General features: G+C 43.1%; 1 protein-coding gene across 1 annotated transcript in view; it reads right to left on the bottom strand.

Annotated features, from left to right (window-relative positions):
- The window catches only part of TENM2 (teneurin transmembrane protein 2), a 910,242-nt gene that overhangs the window by 326,360 nt on the left and 568,501 nt on the right, over positions 1–15,381 (bottom strand). The gene's annotated exons all lie outside the window — the stretch shown is intronic.

Genomic DNA, 15,381 nt, shown 5'->3' with positions numbered 1-15,381 from the left:
CTTGAGTTTTGTGTGCAAGTCTGTCTCTGCAATCCCCGTGCCCGGTGTAAAAGGGCCCAAGTTAACATGTTGGCCTTACTTCCAACCTTCCAACATTTAGGGTGCTGCCAGGCGACTGGCAGATGCAAAGATCAAACACACAAAGAAAAAAAAAATCCACTATGGATTGCTCCTGTGTGATTTTCCAATTCCAACTCCTAAGGAATTTCTCAGGCTCATGAGTTTATGCTCCATCTCTGTATCTATCTATCCATCATCTTCTAAAATAAGGCCCGGGTACCAGCCTAGGCAGCGCTCATAAATGCAGCCAAGAACTGGATGCCAACAAGGCTATCCTGAAATATCTCATTACCGGAAAGAATGTGGTTGCTGCTTTTTCTTTTCATTTAGGTTTTAAAGGTAATTCTGACCTGGCAGGCAGATAAATCTGTGCTCACCATCTCCTGACAGGGATCAGGGTAAACAGCGCTCCTACCCGAATCCCTGAGTTTATAGTAAGAAAGGAAAATGAGGACTATAATCTGGAATGGGGTTTATACATTTTTTAAGACCTGATTCCCCCCACCCCCACCCCCCTACCCCCGCTTACTTTTTTATGCATCTGTATTACAACCAGCTCTTTAGCTAATATTGTTCTTGTGCTGAAAAGCAAAGTTTACCAGAGCCGTCTGGACTGCGAGCCCTTTTATAATTACAAGAGAAGGAAGAGTCTCTGAATTCTGAACAGGAAAAAAAAATACTACAAGCTGAACCAGCTCAGCTAATGGCACAAATGAGACTTAAGAGCCAAATGAAAGAGCAGAAATAGCGTGGGTCCTCATTGCTTGCTAAATTGGGGGAAAAATCCTACAAACCTCAACGAAACCAGCTCATCAGTCAGTCCTCACTGCTGTTCTAAAAGTGCGGATTAATCAGGGAGCCAGGGAGGAAGGAGCGGGCCGGCCTCCCATGCTCTGAAGCGTGCTAGAATGATGAGCCCGGCACTGTGAGCCTCTCTGCCATTGCAGCCCAACGAGGGACGTGCATTTCGGGTGGTTCTAAAGATCCGCACCGCAGTTATTTAGAGGCTAGCACATCCGCCCTCTTGCTAGGCAGGGGACACGCACAGGCGGGCCGTTTTCTGGATGTATAGCAAGGAGGAGAAAGCAGGGGTGGTCTGCAGGCAACCCCCCGCCCACGGCCTTGGGAGTTGATGTGTCAGTGTCCCTCCCGGCACTCTGAGGAGAAGCCGAGAGCCGTCTGTAAGCATATCCAGAACAGAACGGCCATGAGAGGTTGATCATGGGGACAGCTGTATCTTCCCGCTCTGCCTGTCTTGGGAGAGTTATCACCACCACCCATGTGGCATCTGTGACGCCAGTCAGCAGCCTCTTGCACCCCCCGCCCCCTGCTGCTCCAGAGCTCCCGTTCTATGTCCCCATGCCTTTGGGGCAGGGCACGTTTTCACCAGAGCATTGGATTTCAGATTGCAAATGTCCTCTTTCTTTTCCTGGAGGCCAGTTTCAGGGGTGATTCTTTTTTGTAAAGTCTCCATCATCTGGCACAGGCTCAAAACCACTTCCTGAATGAATTCGTGTCTGAACACATAGCACATGTTTTGTTTTGGAGTCACGTGCCTCACCCATGAGATCCCTCAATTCCCCGACTTCCCTCGTAATCCACGGTTCTCAGCAAGGCCCTCCACACCAGATTCCACGCTCACGCCCCCTCATTTCCCCTCCTCGCCCAGATCTGGATGCATCGGCGTGCTCATCATTGTATCAGCAATGCCAGCTTTCCCCCAAAGCACCCTGTTCTTGCCTACCTCCATGCCTCTGCACCTGCTGCGGGCATTTCCTGACCCCCACCTGCCCAGCCAGCTGACTGCTAGTCAGAATTAAGATCTCAGTCAGACACCATCTTTCCCATCCCAGGTCAGGCCCAGGTGGGGAGCGCCTCACTGTGCCATTCTAGGACCATGTCCAGGTCCATCAGAGCATCCGGCCTTCGGTACCACAATCACCTGCTTCCCTTTGCTCTCCTTTCTGTCTCTCCTCACTCTGTGCTGCTACTAAATAGATAGGGTCTCCCAAGGGCCATGTGCCCGGTCAGTCACCTCTGACCCTCTGTCTATTCTACATGTCAGTAAATGCTCAATAAATATTTGTGGAAGTGAAAGGACCTAGTGGTACCGTTGGAAGGCAGCAAAAGCCACCGGAGTCTTCAGCTTCTCAAGCCTCTAATAATATTATGACAAAACCTATTAAACAGTGACATTCAAGCTTTAGGCCAGTGGTTCTCAAAAGGTGGGCCCCAGACCAGCAGCATCAGACATCACCTGGGAACCTGGGAGAAATGCCAATGTTGAGGTCCATCCAAGACCTGCTGAGTCAAAAATTCCGAGGTGGGGCCCCCAAATGTGTAGCTCACAAGCTCTAAAGGTGATTCAAGTGCCCGCTGAGATCCGCTGCTTTGAGTAATTAGAAGCAATATTTTGGGAGGATCCAGGTTCAAGCAGCAGTGGCTCAAACCCTAACTGCTATGCATGAATTTGTGAGTGTGTGTGGATGTGGTCAAGGTAGCTAAGTGCTGTGAGGCTCATTTTCTTCACCAGTAAAAGGCAGAGGGGCAAAAGCAAGGGCCAAACTTAAAAAGCCTGGTGCAGTGCCTGGGGCACAGTAAACATTCAGATGTTGATTTCCAAACTTACTGTTTCCCCAGATGTTTGCCAATGAAGGTTAGTTCCAAAAATATTCAGGAGAAAGCAGAGGAAGATGAAAAGGAACAACGCTGTCCAGTCAATACCTTTGAGAACAAAGGCATCCATTCTTCTCTTGGAGATTCTCCATTCATATGAACCTATTAAAGGCTCTGAGAAGTCCTATAACGTTTCTTTCCACACTTTGTTTGATCCAGTCTTTTCTAAGTCCTTACTCCTTTCCTTCCTTCCTTCCTTCCTTCCTTCCTTCCTTCCTTCCTTCCTTCCTTCCTTCCTTCATTCCTCCTTCTCTCCCTCCCTCCCTTCCTTTCATTGGGGGAGAGGGGACCAGGATAGGGGTGTGGTAAAAAGGAGGCAAAAACAAAAGGAACATTTCTCACCTTAGATTTCAGTTTTAGATTGTTTGCTTTTTAATTGGAGTTTGGGAAGAACGGCCTCCAGAATTTTCTTATAGTAACATACTGAATATTTAGAAAATATGAATAATTATCTGGCAATCACCCAATAGATATTTATTTAGCACTTTCTAAGTGTAAAATGCTCTCTTGAGCATTGAGGGTATGGAAAGAAAAGAGGAGAACCAGAATTGGCTTGGGGAGGCTTGCCTGCCTGAGGGGATGATATTTGAGCCAAGTGAATGAACAGATCAGCCCTGGGGAGATATGGGGAAAGATCTGGGCAGATGCAATAGAAAGAGCAAGGTGATCAAATGAGAGAGCGTGGTGGTTCTGAAGAATGCAAAAAAGTCTAGAGTTGCTGCAGAGTGAGGAGAGGAAAGGGGAATGAAAAGAGAAGTTAGGAGAGTTAGGGTCCAGCCAAACCATATCATGTTAGCCACATACATGCTATGGGTTTTAGTCGAAGTGCAGTGGAAATTTATTTTATTGAACATGCTGCTCTGGTCTGGCTTTTAGGCATGAGAATCTTGCCCTATTTTCTGTATTTTCATTGGTGAACACAGAAACTTGAAAGATCAAGAAAACCAAGTATTTTTCCCCTATCCACTCATCCATCCATCCATCCATCCATCCATCCATCCAATAGTCATCTCTGTCTTCTGACATGTGAGGCACTGCGAGTAACAAGTAACAAAGATAGAAAGATAAATCAGACCAAGCTTTCACTTTCCAGGAGTTTATCATATCATACAGTACGTACAATGTGCAAGAGGCCTGGTAGAAGTATAAATGATATGCTTGTTTCCTTGAGCTAACTTGTCATATTTTTCAGGCCGTCAATATGCATGCTGGGACTAAATCTTTTTACCACATTCAAAAGTATGTTAGGCATACCGGTGTGCATCCTGAGCTTGTGTGGAGCACAGAAAGTAGGGTAATAAGAATTCAAAGCTGACAAATCCAACTCAGTTCCTCTGTCACATAAGACCTCATGCTGCTCAGGGGATGGTCCTGTACTTGACTGATGGTCCTACTGCACAGTTTTAAAAGCCCTTGAAGTTATTTCCTTCTTTATTTCATTAACCAACATTCCTCCCCCCAACACTCTCTGGAAATGTCTCTTATAAAGAACGTTTTCTGTTTCCTGTGGCAAAGGAAAGGAAAGGAAGAAGACTAGCAACGAAGCATATGCTAAGGTAATTTCAGAGTTGTGAGAAGCCAAAAGGAAAAGATAAACAGCCCCCAGAAACCCACAAAGTTAAAGAGCTTGTTCCTTTAAAAGAAGTCTAATTGGACACGGCAGGGGTCTTGATCAGTGTGTCTAGTTGTTTTATGAGCAGAATTTTCTACTACAGTGTAGGAAATTCGAGTGTGTGTTCAACTTCTCTGCAGTTGCTTCTCCCACATCTATCGTCTAACCTTGAACTGATACGACTGATCTTGGAGAGAGTAAGGCCATGGAAATATGTGTGCCAACCCTGAACCTGAGATATATAAACAGTTTTTACAGTCCATCAACTCTTTGGCCTGAGTAGCTACTGAGTTACCCTACCATTCTGAATTTCTCTTGCGTTTATCACAGACAGCGAGTTCTGAGTAGCCTACCCTCAACTGCTTACAGGAGGTGATGATGCAGAGTGAAAAGGTGGCAAGAGAAGAAGTAACCAGGGAAGAAGTAGTGCTCCACCTCTGATTAGCCTGGAGCAAAATCTCAGTTATTGCTAGGTTCCCTGAGGGAGCTGGGATGAAGACTCTGAGTTCTATGGGGGAGAGTGCTTGATGCCACAGTCACGCGGTGTTTCATTACTAATAATAAACAAGTAATGATAACTTGCATGCCTGCTTCTGGCTGTGCAAAGGAGAGGCATTTTCCGCCACACACATTATCTCGAAGCATAATTATCCCTGAGTTATAAATGGTGAAACTAAAACACAGGGAAGTTAATTAAAGAACTTGCCCAAGGTAACAATAGTCCAAATGGAAAAGGGAATAAGGCTGACTTTGGAGCTCTTAAGAGAGGTTGTTTCCGAATGGTGGTGGAGAAAAAATAAGGGCATGGCTTCCTTTTCTCCTTCTGAGGAAATATTTCTCAAGCTCCTTTGCTAAGCTTGAGCTCAGACACATTACAGGTTCTGAAAATGGAAACACCCCTTCCCCAGTGGATTTTGGATGGTACAGGCCAACCCACGTAAGCGCTCTGTCCATGGCCTCTGTCTTGGTTCAGCCACTGACAACAGGCTATGCTGCCCTCCTGGTTCCTCACCCGGGGAGGGAAAGCCAGGCCTGTGCAGAGGCCCCTTTGAAGCTTGGTTGCATTGCACTGGGAATGCTTCTTAGGAGATCAACCTAACTTGATCCAGGTTATTCAAAACATGGGACTCTGGGCATGGATGTGAGCACGGCATCTATCTTCCATACATTTATAAAAAAATGTGTTTGGTTTATATGAAGGTATGTGCTAGTTCTCCTCCATTTTGGGGAATGGGTTTTCACATTTAACGTTTCTGAAATTAGGACTTTATGATTAACATGCATGTTAAATGAAGCATTTCTTTTTCCTCCCTTGAAATGAAGTCCATAGTGTGCTTCCCATCAATACCATTTTACAGTCAATATATCAAATGTATCTATTTCCATTGCAGGCCCCTTTCACTAGGGATGTGAGGCATCCCATGGCAAAATACAGTGAAATATAAATAGAATTGACTCAGCATAGCATGTTTCCCTTTGTAAAAGTTTGAGACTTTTCCAAAGCAGGCTGGTGTCAAATCAAACCCTAGAAGCCTGTGGGTTGTTTTGAAAAAGGAATCTCATACTGATCTTGTGCTGTTATGGGGACAAGTTCGGGCCAGCAGAGTCTCAGAGCAGCAGACCTCCTCGGCGCCAGAATGCCGGGAGGAAACCAAAGGAGGTGATCTGGTGTGACATGGCCTTTCAGACCCAGGCGATGCCCAGCACCCAAGACACGATAATCACACGGTGGCTTTTTAATCGGGATGTGCCAACAGCACGTGGCTTCTTATACTAAGATCAGAACCAGAAGCGAGGCAATCTTCCATCTCATATGCTCCCATGTTGACAAAATACTTGAGTTTGAATTCTCCTTGTAACTGACCTTGGCAGAGCAGCATAAAACTTAGCTATGCTGTAAGGATATTTAGTCCAGGTTCCCTAACACTCATTTAACTTTTCATGACCCATGCAAACTTTCCTTCCTCTTAACTAGATGTGCTTGTTGAGGAGTTTGCCCGGGAAGGCATGGAAATGCAGAGTATTTGTGCAAAGGAACCGGCGAATTTGCCCATTTGCAGTTATAATCTTACACGGTAAAAATATTTAAGTTACCACTGAGAGTAGTGCTTAGATGACAGTTGAAATGTCATTGAAAAAGCTATTGGTAGTTTAGAAGAAATCAGTCAAGAAGATAAAGACATATTTTTGGGGTAGTGCAATCTTAAGGGGTAAGAATTCTATTAATTAAAATAAAGCAATAGCTTGAAATACACATGCATATGTTTTTATGTAACATAAAATGGCAAAAACCAAACTATGTGTTAATACGTGTGAACTGGTGGACAGATTCCTACAAAACACTGAGCATATGGGAAAAAAATAATAAAAAGGGACCTTAGTGGTGGAAACATTGAGACCATAAGAACTGACAAGACACTTGGGTTGTCTGACCCTCAAATATCTGATCTGGTAAGTGGAGATGGTAATACTTCCTCAGCACATGGCAGTGATGGGGGTTGTAAATAAACAAGGCACACTATGGTGCTTTCTAAAGGCAAAGATGGCATTCCAAGAGGGAGACTATGATTAATGACACTGGTGGCTACCACCATGCTTGTAGTCATCAGGATGCCCACAGGTTAGATGACTAGGATGGCAAGTTCAATGGCCTCCAGAGGCCAGGAAAGTCACAGAAAGGAGCAAAAGTACAGAAGGTCTGCCCCAGATGAAGCAGGCAGCCTCTACTTACCATGATGTGATATAGGCGGTAATGTTAGAGTTGTTTTTTTAAGAAAGACAGAATTTGAATGTTTATATAAAAATCTCTTGATTTTTGCCCTGGTTGCTGTGTCTCAGTGGTTAGAGCATCTGCCTGAATAATGAAGGGTTCGATTCCTGGTCAATGGCACATACCTGGGTCCAGGAGCGTATGGGAGGTAACCAGTCCATGGATCTCTATCACATTGATGTGTCACTCTCTCTCCCCCTGCCTCCCTCCACTCTCTCTAAAAAACAATGGAAAAAATATCCTCGGGTGAGGATTAACAACAACAAAAATTATCTCCTGAGTTTTTAAAAATGTTGTCACCTAAATAAAAACATTTTAAAAATAAAAGCGGGACAAATTAAACAGGTTGGCAAGCTCATCTGTCCAACCCAAGGGCCAGATTTTGCAACCTCTGAGCTAATTACTGTATATAAGCTTGTTCTTTGAAAGAGAAAATAATATGAAAACATAAGTGATAATGATTATTATTTAATATCATCATCATCATCATCATCATCATCACCCCCACCAATCCAGGAAGGAGCAACAGTCTTAGTTTCCAATCTTTGGATGGAAAATGTTTCTGTGCTTCTAAAGAGAGATGCCAGACCCAAGACTTCCTTGGAAGTGGTTTAGTGTCTTGTGCTTAATTCTTGTTCTTTTCATGGAATTTTGACATTCGAAAGTTGGAAGAGACCTTTCTAAACAGCTGGCACAAAATCTCTCAACACTATACAAAGAAAAAATGGAGGGTGCAAGAAGAGAACTGACTGCCCAGGTAACACGGTGGGTTCCCTGTAGGATTAGGTTCAGATTCGGATTCTCTGGCCCCCACTTCTCTAGGGCTCTTCCTTTCTTGGCTTCACAGATTCTTTTTTATCTTGTGAACCCTTCCTTTTAGCAACTGGAGATCAATAAAGAGAGGCAGAAAAGGCCAAGTCTGTCCCGTGTAATATGACTTTTTCCCTCCCTGTGAATTATTTTCACAACCTCAGTCTCTTATATTCTAACCAGTTTTCTGTCTTCACGAGAAGGTGCAGAGGTCAGCAAAAGAAATCATCAAACCAGTATCCTGATATTTAAATACGTGGTGTCCCATCCAATCTCTGCTTATTTTTTTTTGCAGCAAATTGCTTGACCTGAATGAGAAGAACGTGAGAAGAATGCAGTAGAAACGGGGGCGGGGTCATGAGCTGGTAAAGATCACTGCTCCTTTATGGCAGCCACGGAGCCGCTGATAGAAATGTATCAGAGACAACGGCTCCCGCAGAAAGAATAATATGTAAAGCAGTGTCTTATGCAGGAGAGTGAAAGAGGGGTGGGCAATGGTGGGGTGCCCCAGGGAGATGGAAAAGGTCATTGAGATGAAAATAACCTTGGGAACTTGGGAAGAGGGCTCCATTACCACAACCCGGCAGAAAACACAGGAGCCAATCAGATGGAACAGATTGAAATGCGATGCCAGCCAAGTGTGAATGCCATGGCATGCACTGAAACTATTTGGGGAGCTGGCACGGAGGAATACGAGTCCTGTCCCCACCCCCAGCCTACGGTTGGACACCAACACAATTCAAAAGCATGGATTTGTAAGGTCACAACGTACAAAGTGCATCTTTGTAAATCCTATGGGAGGGCTGGGGGTGGGAAAGTGTGATGAAGATGGAGCAGGGTTCGTTCTGCACAGGGCCACTGACTGTCCCACTGAGGTGTTTAAATATGCCACACCATCAGCTTCATTTATTATTCTTTTCTAAAGCAAAGGGATGCAAAAATCTGACTTAGCGTGGAAGAAGGAAAAAAGAAAGAACGATTGATCATTGCCTTTATTGCTGGCTTTCCATGGTTGAATGTTCTCTGATAGAATTGGTTCAACTCCAAGATGCTGTCTTAGAAACAATTATTGTTTTCCACTAAAATACAACTCTTGCAGAAAGCATTAATTTAAGTGATAACTGCCTAAATGCCTCAGTATCAAGAATGTGTGTGCCCCCTCATCTTTAGATTAGTAAGCATCAGAAAGGAATAAGGATAATAAAACAACAGAAATCATAAAGATTTGACAGAAAATGACAAAAGAGAGGGCTGGGATTAGCCCGAGGGGTATTGGAGGAAGGACTGGTACAGTCATGCCCTCTTTTCAGTGGAGGGTACATTCCCAGACCCCCAGTGGGTGCCTGGAACCTCTGATAGTACCAAACCCTAGATATTCTACATTTTTTCTTATACATACCTGTGATGAAGTTTAATTTATAAATTAGGCAGAGTAAGATATGAACAATAACAACTAATTATAACTAGAACAATTATAACAATACACCATTACAAAAGTTATGTGAATGTTGTCTCTCTCTCTCTCAAAATATCTCGTACTGTAGTCACCCTTTTGTGATGATGTGAGATGATAAAATGCCTGGGTGATGAGATGAGGTGAGGTGAATGACGTAGGCATTGTGATGTAGTGTTGGGCTGTACACAAGGGTGACTTGAACTCCAGCACTGCTATACTGGGACAGTCATCTAACAACAGAGATGTCTACTGAGTAAGCAATGGGCAGGGAGCATATACAGCGTGGACATGATAGACAAAGGGATGATTCACCTTCTGGGCAGAAAGGCGCAACATTTCATCTTGCTACTCAGAACGGCGCACAATTTAAAACTTATGAAATGTTTATGTCTGGAATTTTCCATTTAATATTTTTGGGCCATGTTTGACCATGGGAAACTGAAACCATACAACATGAAACTGTGGATACAGGGGGAGGACTGTACTGGAATTTTAAAATATAAAAGAGTTTTTCTATATTATACTAGTTTATTTAGAATCTAGAGTTTAAATATTAACTAGTAGGTTTCTTTGCTTGCTTCTGGCTTTCTTTGCCGCCCACACTGCTATATGCCATCAGCCAGAAACACCTTAATCCCTCACCTCTTCTACTACAGAATGACAAAACCAGCTGGTGAGCCAGGGTCTACCCCTACTACGTTCTTGGGCCATTCTTTGGAATTGAAACTACCTTATGCATACCTTTTCCTACCTCCTTTGGCTTCATTCACTCTTTCTTTCCTCATTTGCTTAATATTTAACATCTGCTTTGTGCTAGCTAAACATGGAGAGTAAAATGGGACACAAGGGAGAAATGGTTCTTGTCTTCAAAGAGCATAAACCTAATGTTGAATCTAGTCAAATGGTGAGTTCAATGACAGAGGAGACATGGGAGCTCTGGAAGGAAGAATAACCCAGATTAGGGAGATCAAAAGGCTTCCTGGAGAAAACGACATCACATGCAAAGACTCTAAGGTGTGGACGGGGCACAGTCAGTCACTATGTTAGAAGTGGGATGAATGGTGAGATATGGGGACAGGGAGGTGCATAAGAGCATTTTATGATACGCTACAGGGTATAGACTATATCAAGGAACAAGGGGGTCCTACAGAAGAGTTTGAAGTATCTTATTCACTTATGCATTTAATAGAAAATCTAATTGAGTTGTGAGAACAGATTAGATTAGGAAACAGAAAGACTCAAAGAAAAAAGAATCAATTAGAACCAATTAGATCTTCAGGCCAAAGATAATAGTAATTTGAGCTGGGGTAGTGGCAGCAGGGATGTAAAAATATTTAAGAGTCAAACTGGATACGGTTTGGAGATTTATTCTAGGTAGAAATGAGGAACAGCAAGGGTGGTTTCTAAGTTGCTGGCTTGAGCGACTGATTGGATGATAAGGACAGGCATTAAGATGAGAAAAACCAGAGGAGAGTTAAATGGAAGAATATGTTTCAGATTAAGTGTGAAGAGTTTTATTTCTGAACTTTTGTTTTTGAATTATCTATTGGACATCTTAGCTGAAATACACAGGGGGCATTTAGATATATTGGGTAAAAGATTTGACCCAGAGAAAAGGACACTGGAGCCATGAACTCATAAATTGTAATTTAGTGGTGAGTGTGGATGACTACCCATGGGAGAGTACATGAAAAATAGGGGCGAGGGGCTGGATTTTAACATATAGGTAGGCTGGCATTTAAAGGATAGCTGAAGGAGGAATTCGCAGGAAGGCAGAAGGGGCCAGAAACATAGGAACAAGAATGAGAAGCAGAACCTTAGATGCCAAATGAAAGGGCATTTCAAGGAGAAAGGAAGAGTGAAGAAGAGAAGTGTGAGATGTGATGAGAAATGTCTACTAAATTCAGCAAATAGGAGGTGATTTGTGAATGTAGTAAAAATAGTTACCAAGTGAGTAAACATAATAGGTTGGGGAGTATGTGGGAAGTGGGAGAGTAGAAGGGAGGTAGAAAACCCTTTCGAGAAACTTTTCTGTAAATAAGAGGAATAAATCCCCACATATTTAAATCCTACTGGCAAAGATCCTTCAGAGAAGAGAACCTTAATACAGGGAGAAGCTAGGGCTGGCGGGGATTGAGAACCTAAGGAGAGAAGGGGGATGAGGTTTCTTCATTGTAACAGAAATAGGAAGGTAGCCTTGAACTGTACTCCCACACCCAGCCTCTAGCTCTTTCCTGCTTTATACTCAGCTGGATGCTGCTGGGAGTGGAACTCTGTCCCTTGAGAAGATGTTGATGCATGTGACCTGATTTGGAAAGAGGGTCTTTGCAGATATGATTAATTTAAGGTCATATTGGTCATCAGGATGAACCTTAAATCCAATGACTGGTATCCTTACAAGGAGGGATTTGGAGACCCAGAGACACACACAGGGAGAAGATGGCCATGTGAATATTGAGACACAGACTGAAGTTATGTTGCTGCAGTACCAAAATCTCCAACAAACACCAGAAGTGAGAAGAGGCAAGGAAGGGTTCTTCCCTGGAGCCTTTGGAGGGAGCGTGGACCAGCCAACACCTTAACTGTGGATTTCTAGCCTCTAAACTGGAAAGGGAGTAAGTTCCCGTTGTTGTCAGCCACCCAGGTTGTGGTACTTTGTAAAGGAAGGCCCAGGAAACTAATACGGATGCTAAGGCCAGGCATTCCCTACTAGCCTAACTCTCTAGATTATTGGCTGTACCATCAAAAAGGTATCATCAGAGGGAATTAGCTCAAAGGCCTTACCAACTCAGAACAGCAGCTCCTAAAAGGCACGAAGGGAAATATATTCCTTGGGTCCAATGAAGACAATAGATTAGATAAACATGCATCTTTTCCCATCATTCCTTATGGTCCCTTTTCTGTTCTTTCTAACAGTGACCAAGCTCACAACCCCCATCAGAGATGATCTCAGATCTTAAAGGTATTACAAGGACCTGCCCAAGTCAGAATGTATCCACCTTTCTGTAGCCCTGGTCCACCACTGCCCTTTACCAGTAAAAGGCTACATCAATAAGGATGTCTTGGACACATTTCAACCTGCACCAAGTGCTAAATGATACAAAAAGATGAGAGAAATGACCCTTGTCTTTAAGTGGTGGCAATTTAATGTTGACACAAGTGACTTATATGCATGAAATACCAAGAGAATATTACAAATCAGAATGTAATGAGGTGCTAAATTGAATAAGGCAGACGATAAGGCTGTTGTGCAGTTCTGGCTCTGCCTCTATTTGGCCAGAGTTGGATGGAAAAGCTTTGGGGAAAAGATGGGACCTGTGCTTAGATGGATGCTGGGTTAGTAATGAGGAGGAACGGTAGTTACAGGATCTTCTCCGTCTCATGCCATCCTAAGCCTGGGATTTTCAGCAAGGCTGGAGGCTGGGATGGGATAAAGCACTAAAGCCCTAACAACTCCACAGGGCTCCCAAATCAACAGAAGCAGATACAGACAAATCTACGGATTCAAGGAAAATGCTCCAGTGCCTACCCATTCAAGTTCATAGCACCTGGTGTTATCTCAAACACATCGCCCCTAATCAACACCTATTTGTTGAATGAAATATATCTGAGAATATTAAACGGCTACCATTTGGGGTCCTAACATTGTATTGAGTGTTCTATATGCCTGATCTCTTATTTTTACTTTTTCATCTAAAGAAAAATGCATACAAAGAGCGAGATAGTTTTATATGTGTTTGGTTCAAGAATTGCAATCCTTTTTTTATCATCAACAAATTCTTCCTTCCCAGAGGCAACCACGTTTACCTTTTTTAGCTGATTATTTTGGTTTTTCTTTCTAGGTCTATAAATAATATGCTTAGCTGCTATTTCTTGCATTTTCAATTTTAGGCATTACCTAGAAACTTCTGACTTATAGAAGATGCAGACTTAGGCTTTTTTTGTGTACCTGCCAAGTCCACATATGTACCTGTTCCATTTCCCCTTCCTTCTGATATAATACTTAGACCATTATTCAAGGTTTATATGTCATTATGGTCTCATAAATGCTGTGAAGAGTTGAGCCATGTAATACACGATGACTTTTTTTTTTATTTCTTGAACATATCTATATTTTGTCTCTGGAATTGTTTTTTAAACATTTACTTAAATATATATCTACTTCTCATTGTGTAGACTGTATTCTTTGGGTCAAGTTCAAGCTATATTGCTTAATCACTACCTGTCCTTGGGCAAGTTACTTAACCTCTCTGAGCCACAGTTCTCCCATGTGCAAAACAGGGATGATATTAATCCCAAACCACAGTGCAATGGTGTCAATGTCCTCCAGCCATACACCACCAACAGCACACTGTTGGGTTTATGAACTCCCTGCAAGGAGGGAGAAGGCACAGGAAGGGGAGCCACGGTGCTTCAGCGGAAGAGAGCTAGGAAGGGCTGTGTGAGGTGATGTTAGGGAGGCCTCAAGGCTCACTCTCATTTGGTGCTGTCAGAGATAATTCTATAACCAGATGTCTCATTATGTCTTATCTATGAGAAGGGCTGACTAGAAGAGGCTAAAACAAATTGGTAAAGAAAGAACAGTTACACAATTTAGCCCAGAGAGAGGAATGTTTTGTATTTTTGTGTTTGGGACAGCAGCCTTGTTTCTGTCTGTGTTTAGGCAAGATGATGAAATGGCACCATTTTCATTTTATGTCACCTAGTCACAGAGTGGCCTGGCTGAGTGCTGGGGTCCTGCAAGGCTGCTTATGTTTAAAGACAGAACACCATGGCCCAGTTGGAAATGCCAGGCTGGCTCCTGGAAGCACCCATTGCAAGATGTTAGTGTGAAGCCGTTCCCAGCCTCAAGGGCTACATTTGTCTTTCTTAGTGTTGAGGATTAAATGTATTACCATTTGTAAAAACTGGTAGAACAATGGCCACCATAGAATAAACCCTTAGAAATGTGTGCGATAGGACACTAAAAGCATAGGAAACAAGAACAAAAATAGGTAAGTTGGACAACATCAAAATTAAAAACTTTTGCATAGAAAAGGACATTCAACAGAGTCAAAAGGCCACTGCCAGAATGGGAGAAAATATTTGCAAATCATATTTCTAATAAGTGATTGACATAAAGCACATGTAAGCACTCCTACAACACAACAACAACAACAAGCCTAATTATTAAGTGGTCAAAGGACCTGAATAGACAATTCTCCAAAGAAGATGTACAAATGAACGATAAACACATGAAAAGATGCACAGCCTCAATAATCATTAGGGAAATCCAAGTCAAAACCACAATGAGATGCCACTTCACATGCAATAGGATGGCTATCCTGTATAATAAAATGCTAATATGAAAATTGACCGAATGGCAGAACAACCAGTCACTGTGACGTACACTGACCACCAGGGGGCAGATGCTCAACACAGGAGCTGCCCCCTGGTGGTCAGTGTGCTCCTACCTCCGCGGCAGCCCTAAGGATGTCCAACTGCCAGCTTAGGCCTGCCCCCCACAGACAGTGGGCCTAAGCTGTCAGTCGGACATCCCCCGAGGGCTCCTGGACTACGAAAGGGCGCAGACAGGACTGAGGGACACCCTCCCTCCGCCCCTCTGAGTGCACAAATCTCATGCACTGGGCCTCTAGTTATATATATAAAAATATCAACAGAAAAGATATCTCAGAAAGGATGTAGAAAAATTGGAACCCTTGTGCATTGCTATGGTAGGAATGTCAAATGGTATAACTGCTGTGAAAAACACTATGGCAAGTCCTTTAAAAATGAAACATAGAATTGCTATGTGATCCAGTATATTCTGAGCACATATCCAAAAGAAGTTGAAACAGGCACTTGGATAGATGTCTGTACACCAATGTTTATAGCATCATCTTTTACAATAACCAAAATGTGGGAACAACCCAAGTATCCACTGATGGATGAATAAACAAAAATGTGGTATTCAGACACAAAAGAATGTTGTTCAGTCTTCAACAAAAGGGATTTTTC

The sequence above is a fragment of the Myotis davidii genome, unplaced genomic scaffold (genome assembly GCF_000327345.1).
Source record: "Myotis davidii unplaced genomic scaffold, ASM32734v1 scaffold18, whole genome shotgun sequence".
Taxonomy (NCBI): domain Eukaryota; kingdom Metazoa; phylum Chordata; class Mammalia; order Chiroptera; family Vespertilionidae; genus Myotis; species Myotis davidii.
Note: the sequence above shows the minus strand (reverse complement) of the source record. Positions and strands in the feature narration are given on the sequence as shown.